Source organism: Scyliorhinus canicula, chromosome 9, assembly GCF_902713615.1.
Source record: "Scyliorhinus canicula chromosome 9, sScyCan1.1, whole genome shotgun sequence".
Lineage (NCBI taxonomy): Eukaryota > Metazoa > Chordata > Chondrichthyes > Carcharhiniformes > Scyliorhinidae > Scyliorhinus > Scyliorhinus canicula.
The window spans coordinates 33,344,930-33,363,971 of record NC_052154.1 but is presented as its reverse complement, the minus strand read 5'-3'; the positions used below and the strand labels follow the sequence as shown (position 1 = coordinate 33,363,971).

The 19,042-nt window shown below is 44.3% G+C and overlaps 1 protein-coding gene across 1 annotated transcript in view; it reads left to right on the top strand.

The window, feature by feature from the left end:
• Positions 1-261: 261 nt before the first annotated feature.
• ankrd11 (ankyrin repeat domain 11) overlaps positions 262-19,042 on the top strand; it is a 226,450-nt gene continuing 207,669 nt past the window's right edge. The window contains 1 exon segment of the mRNA XM_038806475.1: positions 262-438. The gene's annotated coding sequence lies outside the window, so the exon portion shown is untranslated.

Genomic DNA, 19,042 nt, shown 5'->3' with positions numbered 1-19,042 from the left:
TTTTTTCTCTCTCTCTCTCTTCCCCCCCCCCCCCCCCCCAATTCACAGTCCTGCTCCCTCCCTTCCTGCCTCCTCGTGGCGGTGCCGGAGAGGAAGCGGGTCGCTCTTAAAACTCCAGAGCGGCGGGGACGTGTCTTTGACTTTGTTCTTATGACCGGTTTCATTTGTTCCGAAGGAGGTTGAATAGGAGGGAGGGAGGGTGGCTGGTTTTGCGGGGGTGTGGGTGGGGGGGAGGGTGGGGTGGTGGTGGTGGGGGGAGAAGAAGAGGAGGAGGAAAATACATTCCTGGCCGAGATCGGTGTGCGTGCGGATTGAAGGCTGAAAACACTCGGCTGGGCCCCGGAGTGGGGACTGTGAATGGGAGAAGGCGGACTGGGACTGGCGTGAGGAGAGTGGGGGGCCCCCCTCCCCCACTCACACTACACACACACTGGAGCGGTAAGTGAAAGGAAGGACTGCGGCAAACCGAAAAGGCAGCAGTGAGTGAGCAAGTGAGAGTGGAATCCGAAATCATTTACCCTCGCTGCTGTAGTTCACTGACTTGTGTGGGAAACGTGTGTATGTTTGCATTCCTGTGCTCACAGCCCTGAGCCATGTTTCCTGAGTAGTGTTTCCCCCCCATGTGTTCACTAGTTTGCATGCCATAGATTGCGATTTTACCCCCGGTTATTTGTGATACTTAGTTTCTGCGGTGTCGTTCAGGTACAAATCCAGAGTTAATTCCTGTGGAATTGTATTTTGTCAGGCGAATGGAACGTTTTTGGTGTCTCTGCGCCACACTTGCATCGACAGTTTTTATTATCTTAATTCGGTTAATCTGATTGTGGTTCATTGTTTGTAAATATATGTCGATTCCCTGTCACTCTCAGCTTTCTCGTACAGAAAGTAGAAATTTAAACATTGCATCAATTTATCCAATTTTCTTCTGCGAAATATAGGAAAATGTGCCTACATGGTATACTTTTGTCAGTTCATGAAAACGCAGCCTTTGCTGCATTTTAAGAGAAGGAATTTAGTGCTTGGAATGTTTTTGAGAAATTATGTTCTGAGTAGTAGGGTACTGATTTTATGGGATGCGTGTGGATGATATTTTGGTTCGTGATTGTCTGAAATAGAGGTAATGAAGTACATAATTTAACCCACCAGTGAAGTGGACAAATTATTTAGTCTATAATTTGAAATATAGCTTATGTGACCTCTGTTGTGTTTGTTTAGTTTTGAGTGCAGTACAAATGTATTATCTGCTTTTTCCATCTACTCTCCATCCCCCCACCCCATTTTTTTCCTTTTCCTAAATTAATTTAACCTGACTTCCAAATGTTCATTTGGTAGTGAACCGGAATGGGACACTAATTTTGTTTACCTCACAAACCACCTTTGTAAAGTTGCAGTTGGGTAACTCATTACAGAAGTAACTCATTGCAGATGTGAGAACTTGGGGCTTTCCTGTTGATGAGCAGGACTTTTACCTGCAAGTTTTGAGCACCCTCCTTTTCTTTTTCATCTCCAATTTCTTGCTTTTCTTTTGTCATGGCAGACTGACTGACGTGTCATTCTGCCACCATTACAATCAATCCAAACTGGTGCAGCCCAATACAACCACATTCTCGTTGCATCCAAGAAGTCAGTAGATTGCAATTGCCAATAGGAATTTTGATTGATCTGTTTTTCTTCACATCATTGAACCAAGGGCACCTTTGTTACCACTTGTGCTGTTCACCCATCTGAGATCAGCTAGCTCAACACCAGATTACAGAATATGGCAGTTGGTGTTATGATTCGGTGGTACACAGGTTGATGCTTTTGTACATCATGGCATCTTGGGGAGCTTTGAAAATGATCTGCTTGCATCCCTGATTTCTTTGCATTTGTCTTGAGTGATGCTGATCAGGAAAACTTTGTACTTGATCTGTGGCCTGTGATGGCTGATCTCAGTTAAGGTGAGAGCGATTGTCCTTTCTTGGCAGCATTTAACTTGAGTGTGGCATCAAAGAGCTCTAGCAAATCTGTTGTCAATGGGAATCCAGGGAAAAGCCCACTCTTGGTTCTAGTCATACTGGCACAAAGAAAGATGGCTGTCGTGGTTGAATGTCAATCATCTCCGTTCAAGGTAGTGTCCAAGGCCCAACCATCTTCAGTTGCTTCATCAATGAACTTCCTTCGATTGTAAGCTCAAAAGTGGGGATATTTGCTGATGCCAAGAGTTCAGTCCCATTTATGACTTCTCAGATACTGAAACTGCTCATATCCAAATGCAACAAGACATGGGCAATATCCAGGCTTGGGCTGAAGAGGGCTTTTTCCACAGTAACTTCATTGAAGCCTACTTGTGACAATGAGCAGTTATAAGTGGCAAGTACCATTTGTGCCACAAAAGCAGCAGGCAATGACCATCTTCTAACAAAAGAGAATCTAACTATCGTCCCTTGACATTCAATGGTATTACCATCACTGAATCCCCAGTCAAAATCCTGGTGGTCAGAATTGACCAGAAACTGAACTGCACCAGCACTGTGGGTGTGCCTGCACCCTCAGTAAAAGCCTCCCCTAACAGGCGCCGGAATGTGGCGACTAGGGGCTTTTCACAGTAACTTCATTGAAGCCTACTCGTGACAATAAGCGATTTTCATTTCATTTCAGCAAGAAGGCAGCTCAAAACCACCTTCTCAATGACAACTAGGTCTGGGCAATAAATGCTGGCCTAGCCAGCAGTGCCCACATCCTGTTATTGAAATTGAAAAATATAAAAATACTGTGGCTACAAGATCAGGTTGGAGCCTAGGAATTCTGTGGCCAGTAACTCAATTTCTGATACCGCAAATCCTGTCCACCACCTATGAGGTGCAGGTCAGGAGTGTGATGGAATGCTCTCCACTTAGTTGGATGAGTGCAATTCAAACAACACTCGAGAAGCTCAATACCATCCAGGACAAAACAGTCGGCTTAATTGGTACCCTTTCCACAAATATTCACTCCCTCTACCACTGGTGAGCAAGGCAGCAGTCTGTACTGTATACAAAATGCACTGCAGGAACTAAACAAAGGGTTCTTTGACAGCACCTTCCAGACCCACAACTGCTACTGTCTTGAAGGACAAGGGCAGCAGGTGGCTGGGAACACCACCACCTGGAATTTCCCCTCCAAGCCACTCACCATCCTGACTTGGAAATATCTCGCTGTTTTTCAATATTGCTTGGTCAAAATCCAAAAAATCACTATGGGTGCACTTGCACCCGAGGAACTGCTGTGGCTCAAGAAGGCAGCTTACCACCACCTTCTCAAGGACAACAAAGGATGGTCTAGCCAGTGACACCCACATCCTGTAAATTCATTTGAAGAAAGGGTTGTTGTTGGGGCACTATTGTTATAATTGAGCCTTTACATTGCAGATCCTTGTTAGAAGTGGGTGTTGGCATGGACTTTCTTGTGCTTGACTGATATTTCATAAAGTCAAATTGCTTGCAGATACTATAGATGCTCATAAATTAATATGAATCACTTTGTTGTGCCTCCGGAGAGAAACTAAAGCCAGTTGAATTGTACCTTCAAAAGCAGGGGTGAAAATGAGCTTACGTAACATAAAGGAAACAATCTGTTCCTTTGCAGACCAATATTGCTGCCTTTTACTGATCGGTGGATCATCTAAAATGGGAAAAGTGTTAGGGAACTGTTTGCTTCTGTCAGAAAAACATCTGCCTGGGAAATTGAATCATATTTTAGACAGGTAAGTTAGTGAGAGTCTCCTTGGGACACAAGGCCCTGGAAGGATGAATACTACTGATCGTCTGAAAATTTAACTTTAGTTAGAATTATGGCACTAGACGGAGACTGTTAAATTACAATCAGTAATTTGTCAAATGAATGTACATAATTCATTTAAAACTTGAAATGGGGGCACTTATCCTCAAAATAATTTAATTGTCATTACATGTGCTATTTTTTGAGGACTAGGCATAATAAGTTTTCATACGTTATATGTTATTGAGGCATCTCTTTGCTGAGCCTCATTGGAAAAGTATTTGCTTGGGTTTCCCTTGTCAGTCTGCAGATCCTAGCTGAACGCATCTACTCTGAACCCAAGTGTGGTTTCAAAAGATGATCTACTGCTGATGTGATCTTCTCTGTCTGGCAGTTGGAAGTGAATTGCAATGAATGAAGGAAATATTGCCTCCATTGATCTCACCAAGGCATTCAACCATATGAGCAGAGGCAGACTACCTAAGCTGCTCTTTTAAAAAAAAAAAAATATATTAAAAAAAACTGGCTGCCTGCTGAAGCTGCTCAATGTGATCTCTCTCTTTCCAAGACACTGATAAGTAAGGCTATGTCTGGCGACATTGGGTCTCTGAGACCTTCAGTGGAATCAAACGGCTGTGTGATGGCACTGACTTGCTGCAGCATTCTTCTCGCTGCAGTATTCTTCTCTGCTGCTGCCATATGCCTTCAGATCATCTACAGAGGGTATTTATTTGCATATCAAAATTGACAGCTGTTCAGTCTTGCTTGCCTGAGATCCAAGACAAGTGCACCAAGTCATCATCAGCTAACTCTTCTATTCTGAGGATGCGCTAGAATTCCATAATGAGGAACATTGTCAGTAGCAAATGGACATACCATCTCATGCCTGAAGTTTTGAACGTCAGCATCAGGAAGTCACATATCTGAGTGCATGATGATGCCATACTGTTATCTATCATTATTGACAATGTGCGGGGCGGCACAGTGGCGCAGTGTTTAGCATTGCTACCTACGGCGCTGAAGATCCGGGTTCGATCCTGGCCCTGGGGCAGTGTGTGGAGTTTGCACATTCTCCCCGTTTCTGCATGGGTTTCACCCCACAACCCAAAAATGTGCTGGTTAGGTGGATTGGCCACGCTAAATTGCCCATTAATTGGAAAAAAAATAATTGGGTATTCTAAATTTATATAAAAAAAGATACAATATTGACAATGGGCTTCACCTATCTAGGTTCCTCAATGGCCAGCAATTTTTCACGAGACGCTGAAATTAAATCTCTTTGCAGATACTGCAGCTATAATGCCCAACCTGAGTAAGGATGTGTGGAACAACAGCAATCTGCCTGAGCATGCCAAATGGAGGGTCTGCCAAGCCTGTGTCCCTGTCTATTTTTATGGAGTGGCCTGGACAAGATGTGCAAGAAAGGTTGAATGGTTCCCCTCTTTGCCATCTCAAATGTATCCTTGGCATCTCTGGGCATGAAAAAATTGGCGGGTGCTAACTTCCATCATCATTCACTCCTTGCTGAGCCAACCGTGTCAATGCTGGCTTGGCCGCGTTCATCGGACGGGTGCCAGCTCAAAGAACTTTAATGACCTGGGTGTCATACCTCAGCTACAAGTACACATGCAGGTGACAGACATCTGGAAGCCAGTTGCTGACTGACTGGCTGGTTGTTGAAATGGATCCAGAGAACTTAGGCTGGTGAATCGTGTACCTTGACAGCCCCCTGTTTTTCTTCACTACCAATGTGGCGGAGATTATCATGCCAAAGAGAGGTTCCTGTGCCACATCTGACAATGCTTTTTACAGTTGACCACCATGGCGCAAACCAGCATGTTAAGAGATGGAAGACTGCAATGAGGTGATATGTTTAGTTGAGAATTGTCAGTTCTATGAATTTCTCAGTGATACCCCTTTTGTTCCTTCCAATGTTAATTTCTTGCAAATGACATGGGGTATGTTTGCTTAAATTGGAGAGAAATCCCGATGTAGCCATCACCGACAGGATTTATTTTTCAGAGGCTGTGGTGCCATCTTGTGCACTGTGTGTTGGAACTTATTTCCACAATATTGGCTAGCAGGTTCCAGACTTTTGATCCAGTGATGTAGCATGGTGGTTAGCATAAATGCTTCACAGCTCCAGGGTCCCAGGTTCGATTCCCGGCTGGGTCACTGTCTGTGCGGAATCTGCACGTCCTCCCCGTGTGTGCGTGGGTTTCCTCCGGGTGCTCCGGTTTCCTCCCACAGTCCAAAGATGTGCGGGTTAGGTGGATGGGCCATGCTAAATTGCCCGTAGTGTCCTAAAAAGTAAGGTTAAGGGGGGGTTGTTGGGTTACGGGTATAGGGTGGATACGTGGGTTTGAGTAGGGTGATCATTGCTCGGCACAACATCGAGGGCCGAAGGGCCTGTTCTGTGCTGTACTGTTCTGTGTTCTATGTGTGAGATGTATGTTCAAAGTTGGAAAGATGTTGAAATCTATGCTGTAAGCAGTGATGAAAGAACATCTAGAGATAGAACCTATAGTAGTAATAATAATGCACTGATTTTGTCCATCTGGACTGCTTAAAAATTTTTTTTAGAGTACCCAATTAATTATTTTTTCCAAGTAAGGGCAATTTATCCTGGCCAATTCTTCACCTACCCTGTACATCTTTGGGTTGTGGAGGTGAAACCCACGCAGACACGGGGAGAACGTGCAAATTCCACATGGACAGTGACCCAGGGCTGGGATTCGAAGCCAGGTCCTCGGCGCCGTAGGCAGCAATACTAACCACTTTGCTGCCCTTGGACTGTTTTGATTGGTTAGTTTAAGTGATGGCTCTAGTCAGTGCCTGTCACACCTGCAGAATGACTGGTTAATTAGAAATTTAAACTGTTGATTGCAATATTCTGATACTGAACTGACTTGAGAAGAACAATTTTTTTGGTGTCCTTGTACAAGGCTTTTGGAGTAAGGTGCATGGTCCAAGTGGACATGTTTAGACTCAAAGAAAGTGCTCTTGCAATGTTGCTCCTAAACTTGAATCCTAAAAAGGATATTGTAATGATTGGTTGGTAGTTCCACCATAGAACATAGAACAGTACAGCACAGAACAGGCCCTTCAGCCCTCAATGTTGTGCCGAGCCATGATCACCCTACTCAAACCCACGTATCCACCCTATACCCGTAACCCAACAACCTCGCCTTAACCTTACTTTTATTAGGACACTACGGGCAATTTAGCATGGCCAATCCACCTAACCCGCACATCTTTGGACTGTGGGAGGAAACCGGAGCACCCGGAGGAAACCCACGCACACAGGGGAGGACGTGCAGACTCCACACAGAGGATGGGCAGAGGTAATATTTGTACCCCTGTTTTGTTAGTCTGTTTTCTCTGTTTGTAAACAATATATCTCAAACTAATGGACAGTTTTCAACAAAATTTGGTACAACAAAATATGGCCCAAGGAAGAAACTGTTTTTGGTGAAGATCTGAATATGGCTGGAACTCCTTTTTGGATCTGTTAACATTGGGAGATAGAGCAAATTGACTTTTGCTTAGAATGTTGGGATTGTTTTATTTATAACATTTGAAATTTTAGTGGATTGTCTGGCCTGCCGTGGTGGAATTTCTCAGCTGTTCAAAGCTGAGCAGAGTTTTCAGTTGTTGGATGTGGATTGGCCTGCAGTTTCCTCAGTGAGCTGGAAGTTGTTAATAAAATATTGCTGTTTTCAGCTTTGTAGTTGGTGAGCATCAGCCAGGCAAGGAATGATCTCAAGGAAGAGCTGCACAAGTGTAAAAGGTTGAGTTGACACAGCATGACCTTTTCACACCCAGCCATGAATGGTGATGATTAAACAACTCACTGGAGGGGGAGGAGATTCCACAAATATCCCTATCCTCAATGATGGAGCAGCCCAGCAAAAGACAAAGCAGTGGCATTCACAACAATCTTTAGCCAGAAGTGCCAAGTGGATGATCCATCTCGGTCTCCTCCAGAAGTCCCCAGCATCAGATGTCAGTCTTCATTGTCAATAATGATTCACTCCACGTGATAGCAAGAAATGGCTGAAGGCACTGGACACTGCAAAGGCTATGGGTCCTGATAATATTTCGGCAATAGTACTGAAGACTTGTGCTCCAGAATTAGCCGTACCCCTAGCCAAGCTGTTCCAAGCTGATGCTGCAACACTGACATCTACCCGGCAATGTGGAAAATTGTCCAGTACACTAGAATCGTGACAAATCCAACCCAGACAATTACCGCCCTATCAGTCTACTGTCCATCAGCAAAGTGATGGAAGGAGTCATCCACGGTGATATTAAGCGGCACTTACTCGGCAATAACCTGCTCACGGATGCTCGGTTTGTGCATTGCCAAGGTCACTTGGTTCCTGACCTCTTTACAGTCTTGGTTCAAACATGGACAGAAGCACTGAATGCCAGAGGTGATTACCCTTGACATCAAGGCAGCATTTAACTAAGTATGCCATCAAGGAGCCCAAGTTGAACTAGAGTCAATGGGAATCAGAGGGAAAACACTCCGCTGGTTGGAGTCATACCTGGCACAAAGGAAGATTGTTGCGGTGGGGTTGGAGGTCAATCAACTCGGCTCCAGGATATCACTGCAGGAGTTCCTCAGGGTAGTGTCCTAGGCCCAATCATCTTCAACTACTTCATCAATGACCTGCTTGCCATCATAAGGTCAGAAGTGGGATGTTTACGGTTGACTACACCATGTTCAGCACCATTCGCGACTCCTCAGATAATGAAGCAGTCCTTGCCCATATGCAGAAAGACCTGGTCAATATCCAGGTTTGGGCTGACAAGTGACAAGTTACATTTGCGTCATAACAAGTGTCAGGCAATGACCATCTCGTACAAGAGAGGATCTAATCATCATCCTGGAGGTTACCATTGATCAGAAACTGAACTGGACTAGCCACATTAATACTGTTGCTGGGCAGCTCGGTGGCATAGTGGTTAGCACTGCAGCCTCACGGCACTGAGGTCCCAGAATCGATCCTGGCCCTGGGTCGCTGTCTGTGTGGAGTCTGCACATACTCCCTGTGTTTACGTGGGTTTCAGCCCCAGAACCCAAAGATGTGCAGGATAGGTGGATTGGCCAGGCTAAATTGCTCCTTAATTGGAAAAAATGAATTGGGTACTCTAAATTTAAAAAAAAAAAAATACTGTTGATACTCCTTCAACAAGCATTCAAACCCTCCATCACCGAACAGTAGCAGCCTTGTGTACCATCTACAAGATGCACTGCAGCAACTCACCAAGGTTCCTTAGACAGTACCTTCCAAACCCACAACCACTGCCATCTATAAGGACAAGAGCAGCAGATACTTGTAACCCTGCCACCTGGAGATTCCCCTCCAAGTCGCTGGGACAAAATCTTGGAATTTGTTCCCTAACATCACAGTGGGAGTACCTACACCTCAAGGACTGCAGCGGTTCAAGAAGGGAACTCACCACCCCCTTCTGAAGAGCAACTAGGGATGGGCAAGAAATGCTGGCCGAACCAGTGATGTCCACATGCTGTAAATTAATTTTTTAAAAATGTTTTTTAAAAAACTTGTTCGGAAGCTGTTTCTTTTTATCCTGAAATTGCAACGGTCAAATTTCAGTGGAATGAAGTTTCTACTCCTCAAATAATATTCAGTCCTTCAGATGTAAAATTTCATTTTCAACTCTGGAGACGTCCGATCCCAAATATTGTAAGCATATTATAAGGCCAACTTCTGACTATATTTATATTCAGAGCTGTTTTTACATGTGGTCAGCCTTATGTACCTTTTTCTAGATTGAGGCGTTTTGATTCTGGTAAAGCCTTTCTGATGAAGTCTTTATTAGAAATCCTAATAAAGGGCAGCATGGTGGCACAGTGGTTAGCATTGCTGCCTCACGGCGCTGAGGACCCGGGTTCGAATCCCGGCTCTGGGTCACTCCGTGTGGAGTTTGTACGTTCTCCCTATGTTTGCGTGGGTTTCACCCCCACAACCCAAAAAATGTGCTGGATAGGTGGATTGGCCACGCTGAATTGCCCCTTAAATTGGAAAAAAAAATTGGCTAATCTAAATTTAAAAAAAAAACAAAAAAAAAGAAATCCTAATAAAAAAATCCTAATTTAAAAAAAAGTGATTTGGTTTCTGTGAGAATTAAGTGTGGCATAGATTAGGATGAAAATGGCATGGGAAGGATGGAATGGCAGAGGTGGGGAGGGCATAGGAGGAATGCATGCTAGGGATAACATGGGAAGCAACAGAATGGCACAAGAGTGGAAGGAGGGGATGGCAGTGGTGGGGTGACATGCAAAGGATGGAATGAGATGGGTGGGCAGAGGAGTGGCATGGACTGGAGGATGGAATGACAGGATGGCAGGGTGGGGTGGATGACATGGTGGAATTAGTTGAGTGCAGGATACTAATTTGACCGCAAATATTTTGTGGGCCTCTGCGATGTTTGCATAATCTGATAATCCTTCGAAAGATGTAGTGCTAAGGCTCAAAGTGATTGATGTGCTAGTTGCTGTACACTTGGATTTTCAATTGACTTTCAATAAGGTACCACACTGTTGACAAAGGAGAGGGCATGTGAATTAATTGAGGGGATATGAGACATACAAAATAGAGTAGAGGAAGGGCAGTACGGTGGCACAGCGATTAGCACTGCTGCCTCATGCGCCGAGGTCCCAGGGTCGATCCCGGCTCTGGGTCATTGTCCGTGAGGAGTTTGCACATTCTCCCTGTGTTTGCGTGGGTTTCGCCCCCAACCCAAAGATGTGCAGGGCAGGTGGATTGGCCACCTACTGGCTAAATTGCTACTTAATTAGAAAAAATGAATTGGGTACTCTAAATTTATTTTTAAAAAAGAGTAGAGGTGAAGAGTAGTTAAACAGATTGGAATACAGCAGTGGTCTGCAGGAATCAGTGTTATTTGTAATTTGCATGAATGATTTGGACCTGGGAACAAGTAACAGAATTTGCTGATGATGCCAAACCTGGGCCATAACTGACACCGAGGAAGAATGAAACATAGTGGAAGAAGGCTTTGTTCAGCTTTTAGAAAAAAGAACTGCATTGTTAGAAGAGCAGAGGAATCGAGGTACAGATAGACAGTATTTAGAAACAGCATAACAGTTAACAAGTTCAAGAAACTTTATTATTTTAAGTTCATGTGCAACTTGGGAAGTCTGCATTTTGAGTACTGTGCACAGTTGTGGTCTCTACATTATAGACATGGAATCACTGTAGAAAATGCAAAGAAAATACATGAATGCTACCAAAACTGAGATTACAGCTGTTAGGAAATATCAAACCAATTCAGTTTTTTTGGGGAAACTGAAAACCTGGAGATGAATGGTTTGAACAGGGTTGGGTGTAGAAAGAATGTTTTCACTTGCAACAGAATCTAAAACTTGGGACTGTAGATTCAAAATGAATACCAAGAAACCTGATGAGAAAATTAGAAGAAACTACTTGACTCAGAGTGACCGACTGGAACTTGGCATCATGGGTTGAGGCAAATAGCCTGAATGAGTCCAATGAGTAGGAGGATATGCTGAAAGGCTGAGTGGGATAGATGGAATGGGAGAAAACTTGTGAAGTGTGAACACAAAGAATACTAGTCTGGCTGGCTGGCCTGTTTCTGTGATGTATATTCTGCATAAATATCAGGGCGCAATGTGGCTTGAAGCTTGGTGTTGCCAGGCAGCTGCTGCTGTTTGGGTGGAAGAAGTCACTGGTTTGGCAGGCATTTCCGAAGGAGCCTTGGTGAGTTATTGCAGTGGGTTCTCCAGATAGTACACACTGCAGCCACAATACACTTGTAGTGAAGTGGTGTAATTGTTTCGGGAACTGAGTGATGTGCCAATCAGACTGGTTTGTGTCGTTGAACTTGCGTCCTGTTGCAGCTGTACCTATTCAGGCCAATGGTGCGTATTCTGTCGCACTCCTTTTTAAACAGTGAGAGTAAATAGCTCTCCAATTGTGGAGGGCAATTACGACCAAACACAGTCCTCGTTTGGCCTCCATGCAGATTGTTATACAAGTACAATTAGATTATTAAAATGGGGACAGTTGCCAATTTTCCTTTCCTCATTTCCAGTGCTTTAGCAGTGAGCCTTCGATGATGTAGGAGCAGCATCCAACCACCAACGTGGAAAGTACTGGGTTCAACAGTCATCGTGGGGAATGGAAACTGAAGTTCAGCCCTGAATTCTGGGTTCATGTCCAGTGGGTGTCACCTTAGTGCATAGGTTGTGGGAGCATTAGTTACTCAAACCTATTTGATAAAACGTTTGTTGATTTTGTATCGCTTATGTGTATTTTAATACTCCACATTTTTGATTATTTACTATTTATTTTGTCAACCTTTGTTGTACTTATTTTTTCCATTTGCCAGGATCTGAAATTTCTTTTTTGTTCTACGTCATTTCTTGCTTTAGTCCATGACTCTTTCAGTAAGCAACTTGCCCATGACGGGTGTAAATAAATTCTGTACCACAAATTCTTTTTTGACCATCTGTTGATCATCTGTCGTTTTACTCATTAATAGTCTTGCCCAGTTGACTGTGAGCAGTCTGTTTCATTTCATTGAAACCCGCCTTGCCTAAATCTAGAATCTTCACCAAATTGCATTCTTCCTTTTCATATTCTGATTGCTACTAGATAACTTCATATACGTTTAGGCTATAAACTAAATCTAATGTTGTATGCCCCCTTGCTAGTTTTAATCATATCAATAAGTTCACTTCCCATTCATAATCTGTGTGAAAGTTAAAATCCTCTATTAAAACCACTCCTCTCTCTACATGCTTGTCTCTGTATTTATGCAATCTACCAGTTCAAAGCTGCTACCAGGAGTTCTATATGCAATCCCAACTACAGTCTCAAATCCTTTTTTATTCTACATGTAAAGTTTCCAAAGCTTACCTCTTGTTCTATCGCTTTCATCATTGAAGTGATTTAATCCTTTATCACTCGGGCTCGTCCTTTGCTCTACCATTTTCTCTGTCTTGGCTTCTGGATGTTGTAACTGATGCATTTAGTTTCCAGTCCTGATTGTCATGCGCCTTGTCTCAATAACTTCTGCCATGTCCTCTCCTCCAACTTGAATTTGCATGTGCAAGACATTCAATTTGGTCCTTACACTTTGTCCATTCACACGAGGAAATGTTTATTTGGCCATGCACACCAACCCATTCTTCAGCTCTTCTGTTTTACTTGCATGTTTATTATTTGTGTCTCCTGGTTTATGCACTTAATATTTTTTTAGTTTTCCTTTTTATCTGTATTGTTTAAAGTGCAATTTCGGACCGTTTGCTTTCATTGTTTTTGAACTATTGATACTACCTTTTCGATCTGAGCCCTCCCTCCACCACTTCCATTTACTGGTTTAAACATTTGTGACCACCTGATTTATTATTTTAATTGTTGTAACCTGATCCCAGCAGGGTTCATGGGGAGTTTATCCCAACAATATTGTTCCTGTTGTTATTCATTTTGTTGATGGGCCCAGTTCAGGTGATATGGTTCCTTCCTACCTCCATACTGGTGCCAGGATTCCCTCGTTTCTCCGACCACTCCTTCAGCATGTTTTCCCTAACTTGTTTAATCCCTAACTAATTTTCATGTGTCTTTCATACTAATCAAGAGATTAAAACCCTTGACTTCCTGTTATTTTAACTTGGCCCTAGTCAGTTGTATTCTACAAACACCGGGGGGGGGGGGGGGGGGGGGGGGAGAAACTGTGACATGATTGGCTGGTAGGGAATCTATGCTGAATTTGAAAAAAAGTATCGTAAAACAAATGAATTAATTAACTAAGTAACGATGGCTGGGCAGGCGATGTGCTGAAGCTGCATGATGTGGGAGTTGGCAGATCCCATTGCGAACTGCAGTGGCCACATCTACAACAAGTGTTTGTTGCTCAAGAAATTTTGGCTCCGAATGGATAAGCTGGAGTTTGAGCTTTGCACGCTGCAGCACATCCGGGAGGGGGAGAGTTACTGGCCACTTTGTTTCAAGAGAAGGTTACACCATGTGGATTAAGTACCTCAAATTGGACCAGTGACCAGGGACAGCAGGGTGTGACTGCAAGTGAGGCAGGTAGAGGGATCCTGAATTCAGAAATGGAGGAGTCTCAACTCTTGACCTTGTCCAACAGGTATAAGGTACTTGCTCCCTTTATGAATGAGGAATAGGACTGTAGGGAGGGTGAGCTAGCTGACCACTGCACCATGGTACAGGAGGCCATTCAAGTGGAGGGGGGGGGGGGGGGCAAAAAGACAAGTGGCAGATGCAGAGGGTTCTATGATTAGGGGAACTGATAGTATCCTTTGTAAGCAGGACTGAGAATCCTGCATGGTATGTTGCCTGCCAGGGTGAGGGACATCTCCAACCAGCTTGAAAGGATATTGGAATGGGAAGGGGTCGATCCAGTTGTTGTGGTCCACATTGGGACAAACAACATGGGCAAGTCTAGGAAAGAGGTCCTGCGTGGGGATTATCGGGAACGAGGAACAAAATTCAACAACAGAAGCTCGACGGTTATAATCTCTGGATTGCTACCACAGTCCTGTGAAAATTGGCATTACGATCAGAAAATTAGGGGCGTAAACACGTGGCTAAAGGATTAATATGAGGATCAGGTGTTCCATTTGATTGATGGGGCACTGGCATCCGGATTGGGACAGGAGGAATCTGTACCATTGGGATGGTCTCCACCTGAACGGATCTGGGACCAGTGTTCTAGTGGAAAGGATAAACAGGGACGTTCAACGGGCAAATTGGGGGGTGGGGGGTGGGGGGGGGGGGGGAAGGTAAAACTACATAGAACATATAACAGTACAGCACAGAACAGGCCCTTCGGCCCTCAATGTTGTGCCGAGCCATGATCACCCTACTCAAACCCACGTATCCACCCTATACCCGTAACCCAACAACCCCCCCCTTAACCTTACTTTTATTAGGACACTACGGGCAATTTAGCATGGCCAATCCACCTAACCCGCACATCTTTGGACTGTGGGAGGAAACCGGAGCACCTGAAGGAAATCCACGCACAGAGGGGGAGGACGTGCAGACTCCACACAGACAGTGACCCAGCCGGGAATCGAACCTGGGACCCTGGAGCTGTGAAGCATTTATGCTAAGTATAATGGTTAATGGGAATCGAAGCAGCAGGTCAGCACGTGAGGACAAGATAGAAGTTAATAGGGTGAACAGGCAGGGCCAGCCTACTGATGACAGAGGGCAAAGGAAACTTTAAAAAATCAAAATGTAAGGTCACTGTGCAAGTGAAAGTTGGGGATGAGTGGATGAGGCTGACTGTTATCAGAGATTCATGAAGGAGGTCAGAATGTGTGGAAAAACTTAGTGCATGAGAAAATCCTGCAAGGGAAAGACAAATCAGTAGGACATATTTAAAAACCCCGTACCTAAATGCACACACTATTCGGAACAAGGTCGATGAGCTGACAGCACAAATCGAGAAAAATGAGTATGACTTGGTGGGGATTACTGAAACGTGGTAGCAGGAGGACTGGGAGTTGAATGTTCTAACGTACTCCGTATTCCGAGAGGATGGAACAGGAGGTGGGGTTCCTTTATTGGTTAAAGATGACATCAAGGCTGTATTAGAAATGATATTGGCACTGAGGGCCAAAAAGGTCAATCAATCTTGAGTGGAAATAAAAACAAGGGGGGAAAAAAAACTACTTGGTAGGAGAAATTTGCAGGGGTGGCACGGTGGCACAGTGGTTAGTAATACTGCCTCATGATGGCAAGGACCCAGGTTCGATCCTGGCCCCGGGTCATTATCTTGTGGAGTTTACCCATTGTCCCCATGTCTGCATGGGTCTCACCCCCACAACCTAAAAAGATGTGCAAGGTAGGTGGATTGGCCATGCTAAATTGCTCCTTAATAGTATAAACCGAGAAATGAGGACTTCTGAGAAGGGCACAATGGGTGATTTTAACATGCATATTGACTAGATTATTCAAATTGGCAAGAGTTGCCTCGAGGGAGATTTCAAAGCCTGTATGAGGAATTGTTTCTTGGAGCAATAGGTTATGGAGCTAACCTGGGAGTAGGCTATTTTAGATTTAGTATTATGTAACAAAGAAGGATTGATAAGTCTTGTTCAGGATTCTCTTGGAAGGAGTGACCGCAGCATGCTAGCATTTCAAATTAGATTGAGCGAGAGAAGACTGAGCGCCAGATTAGAGTTTGTGTTGGGCAGCTGTAATTATACAAGCCTGAGGAAAATGTTGGCCCAAGTAGACTGGACACAAATAATTGAGGGTCGGACAGTTGAGGAACAATGGCAGATGTTCAGGGAGACATTAATACCTCAATTAAAGTCTATTCCTGAGAGGAAGAGGAATTGTATAAGGGATAAAAATGTTCAATGGCTCAACAAAGAAGTCCAAGTGGACATAAATGCAAAATCTAGGGCACACCATAATGCAAAAGCTATGGTAAGCTGCAGGATTGGGAGAACTGTACGGTTCTGCAAAAGGTTACTGAAAATAAAATCAAAAGAGCCAAAATAAACTATGAAAGGAAACTAGCAGAAGACATAAACACTGATTCTAAGAGTGTTACAAGTATATAAAGAGGAAGAGAATAGCTGAAGTAAATGTTGGCCCTTTAGAGGACGATACTGGTGAGGTAATAATGGGGAACACAGATGGTGGAGGCACTGAACCAATATTTTGCCTCTGTCTTCACGGTAGAATAATAAAGATTTTCCAAAATCTGCAGTGAATGCAGGTTGAGTGGCAGTAGATTTAAAACTGAGATAAAGGTGGTGAATTTGTGGAACTTATTGCCCCACAGTGCGGTGGAGTCTAGGAGATAGATATATTTCTGATCTAAAAAAAAATGAGTTAAAGGGATATGGGGAACAGGTAGGGAGGCGGATTTGAGATCAGGAAGCGATCAGCCATGATCTGATTGAATGGCGGAACAGGCTCGAAGGGCTGAATTCCCTACTTCTAATTCCTATGTTTCTAAAGAGGACCATGATGACTGAATCCACCTGTCCTTCTCCAATATCCTTTTCAAGCTGGTTCAAAATTTCCCTCCATCTGACACAAGGCAGCAATGTGCTATGTGGGATACTTGCTCATTCAAGATTCTATGGTTCTTACTAATTATTTGATCCTCGCCATATTATGTTTCCCCATCCCTCTCCAGCTTCTTGCTCCAAGGTACCATGATCTGCATTCTGGCTGTCCTTCTGACAGTCTTTATCCTTCCAATGGCAACAGCACTGTACTTGTTGATTCGTAGTAATTTTTGCAGGTCCTCATTTTCTATCTTTCCTGTATTTCCCTCGCTGTATGTTATGATCACACCAACCCCCTTCTGAAACTAGACCTCCCTATGAAGTGTGACTGAAGTATGGAGCAAAATGTCCAGATACTGTGTTTCCCTCCCTGTCGTGTTGGAGTGTCTATTCACATTCCAGCTCGAGTTGGAGGGTTTCAACAGAGACATTAACAGATAAGATGCATTTTCTCAAGGCACTCTTGCCGCCCACATAGTCCTGCTGTGCCCTAGCTAACTCATATTTATCTCTTTTATTTTGTTTTGTTTTTAAATGTTTTCTTTCTCTTCATACACAAACTTGTGCTAAAACACTGGTTTAAAAAAAGCACCCAATTTGCACAAACATTGAAGGCAAAAAGCAGCACTTTTTCTCTCTCTGAATTCCCACTTGCACCAAAGTCCCAACTTTTTTTCTCTGTTTATGGTGCACCACTTTGGCAATCACTGTGCTTCAACAGATCATTTATATTTTTGTACACTTTCTTTGAATCACACCAAAGTTACAGTTAGGAGTAGGAAGCTGAATCAGCAGTTACTGGCACCTAGTCAGGCAACATTTTAAAATTTGTTCATTGAGTGTGGGTGTCACTGTGGCCAGCATTGATTGCCCATCTCTAATTGTAAAAAAAAATAATTCCAATTAAGGGACAGTTTAGCATGGCCAATCCACCTACCCTCACAGGTTTTTGGGTTGTGGGTGTCAGACCCACGCAGATACAGGGAGAATGGACAAACTCTACACGGACAGTGACCCGGGCCGGGATGGAACCCGGATACTTGGCGCTGAGGCATCAGAGCAAGCCACTGCTGCCCACCCATCTCTAATTGCCCTTTAGAAAAATGGTGGTCTGCCACCTTCCTAAACCTGCTGTAGTCCATGCGATGTACAATACACCCGTGGTGTTGTTTGGAAGTGAGTTCCAGAATTTTGCCCCAACGTCAGTGAAGGAACAACAATTAGTCCCAATTCAGGATGGTGAGTGACTTGAAGGGAAGCATCTCCTGCCCCCATCCATTTAGGTGGCGACAGCCATGGTTTGGAAGGTGCTGTTAGTGGAGCCTTGGTGATTTGTTGTCATGAATCTAGTAGCTGGTACACACTGCTGCCACTGTGTCGGTGGTGCGGGGAGTGGGTGTTTAAAGTGATGGGGTGCCAGTCGAGCGGACTGCTTTGTCCCAGGTGATGTTGAGCTTCTTGAATGTTGTTGTAGCTACATTCAACCAGGCAAATGGAGAGTATACCATTACGCTCTTGTGCCTTGTAAAAGATGGACAGGCTTTGTGGGGAGAGAGGAGGTGAGTAGCTCATCATAGAATTCCCAGCTTCTGACCTGTTCTGATATGGCTGGTACAGTCAGTTTCTCATAGAATCCCTACAGTGCAGAAGGAGGCCATTTGGCCCACTGAGTCTGCACTGACCCCCTAAAGGAGCAACCTATCTAGGTACACTCCCTTGAAACCCAACCTCATTTTTGGACAACTACAAACAGCTCGCTCTTTGCCATGTTCACTTTGTACCCCGTGAACCGGCCGAATTCCTTCAGGATTCCCATGATTTCATCCATCCCAGCCACTGCATCCGTGATGTATAGGAGCAGGTCGTCGGCGTACAGTGAAACTCTGTGCCCACTTGTACCAGCCCATTCCAACCCCTAGAAGCTTTCTGGGCAATTGCCAGCGGCTCTATTGCTAGTGCAAACAGCAGTAGGGAGATTGTCCCTCGGTACAGTCTAAAATAGTCAGATGTCATCCTATTCGTCCTTGCACTCGCCTCCGGAGCCTGGTAGAACAATCTGACCCAGTCGATGAAGCCCTCCCCGAACCCAAATCGTCCCAACACCTCCCATAAGTAGTCCCCTGCAACCCGGTCGAAAGCCTTCTCGGTATCCGTTGCCACAACTACTTCTACCTCCCTACTCTCCAGGGGCATCATGATCACATTCAGCAGCCTTCTTAGGTTGACCACCAG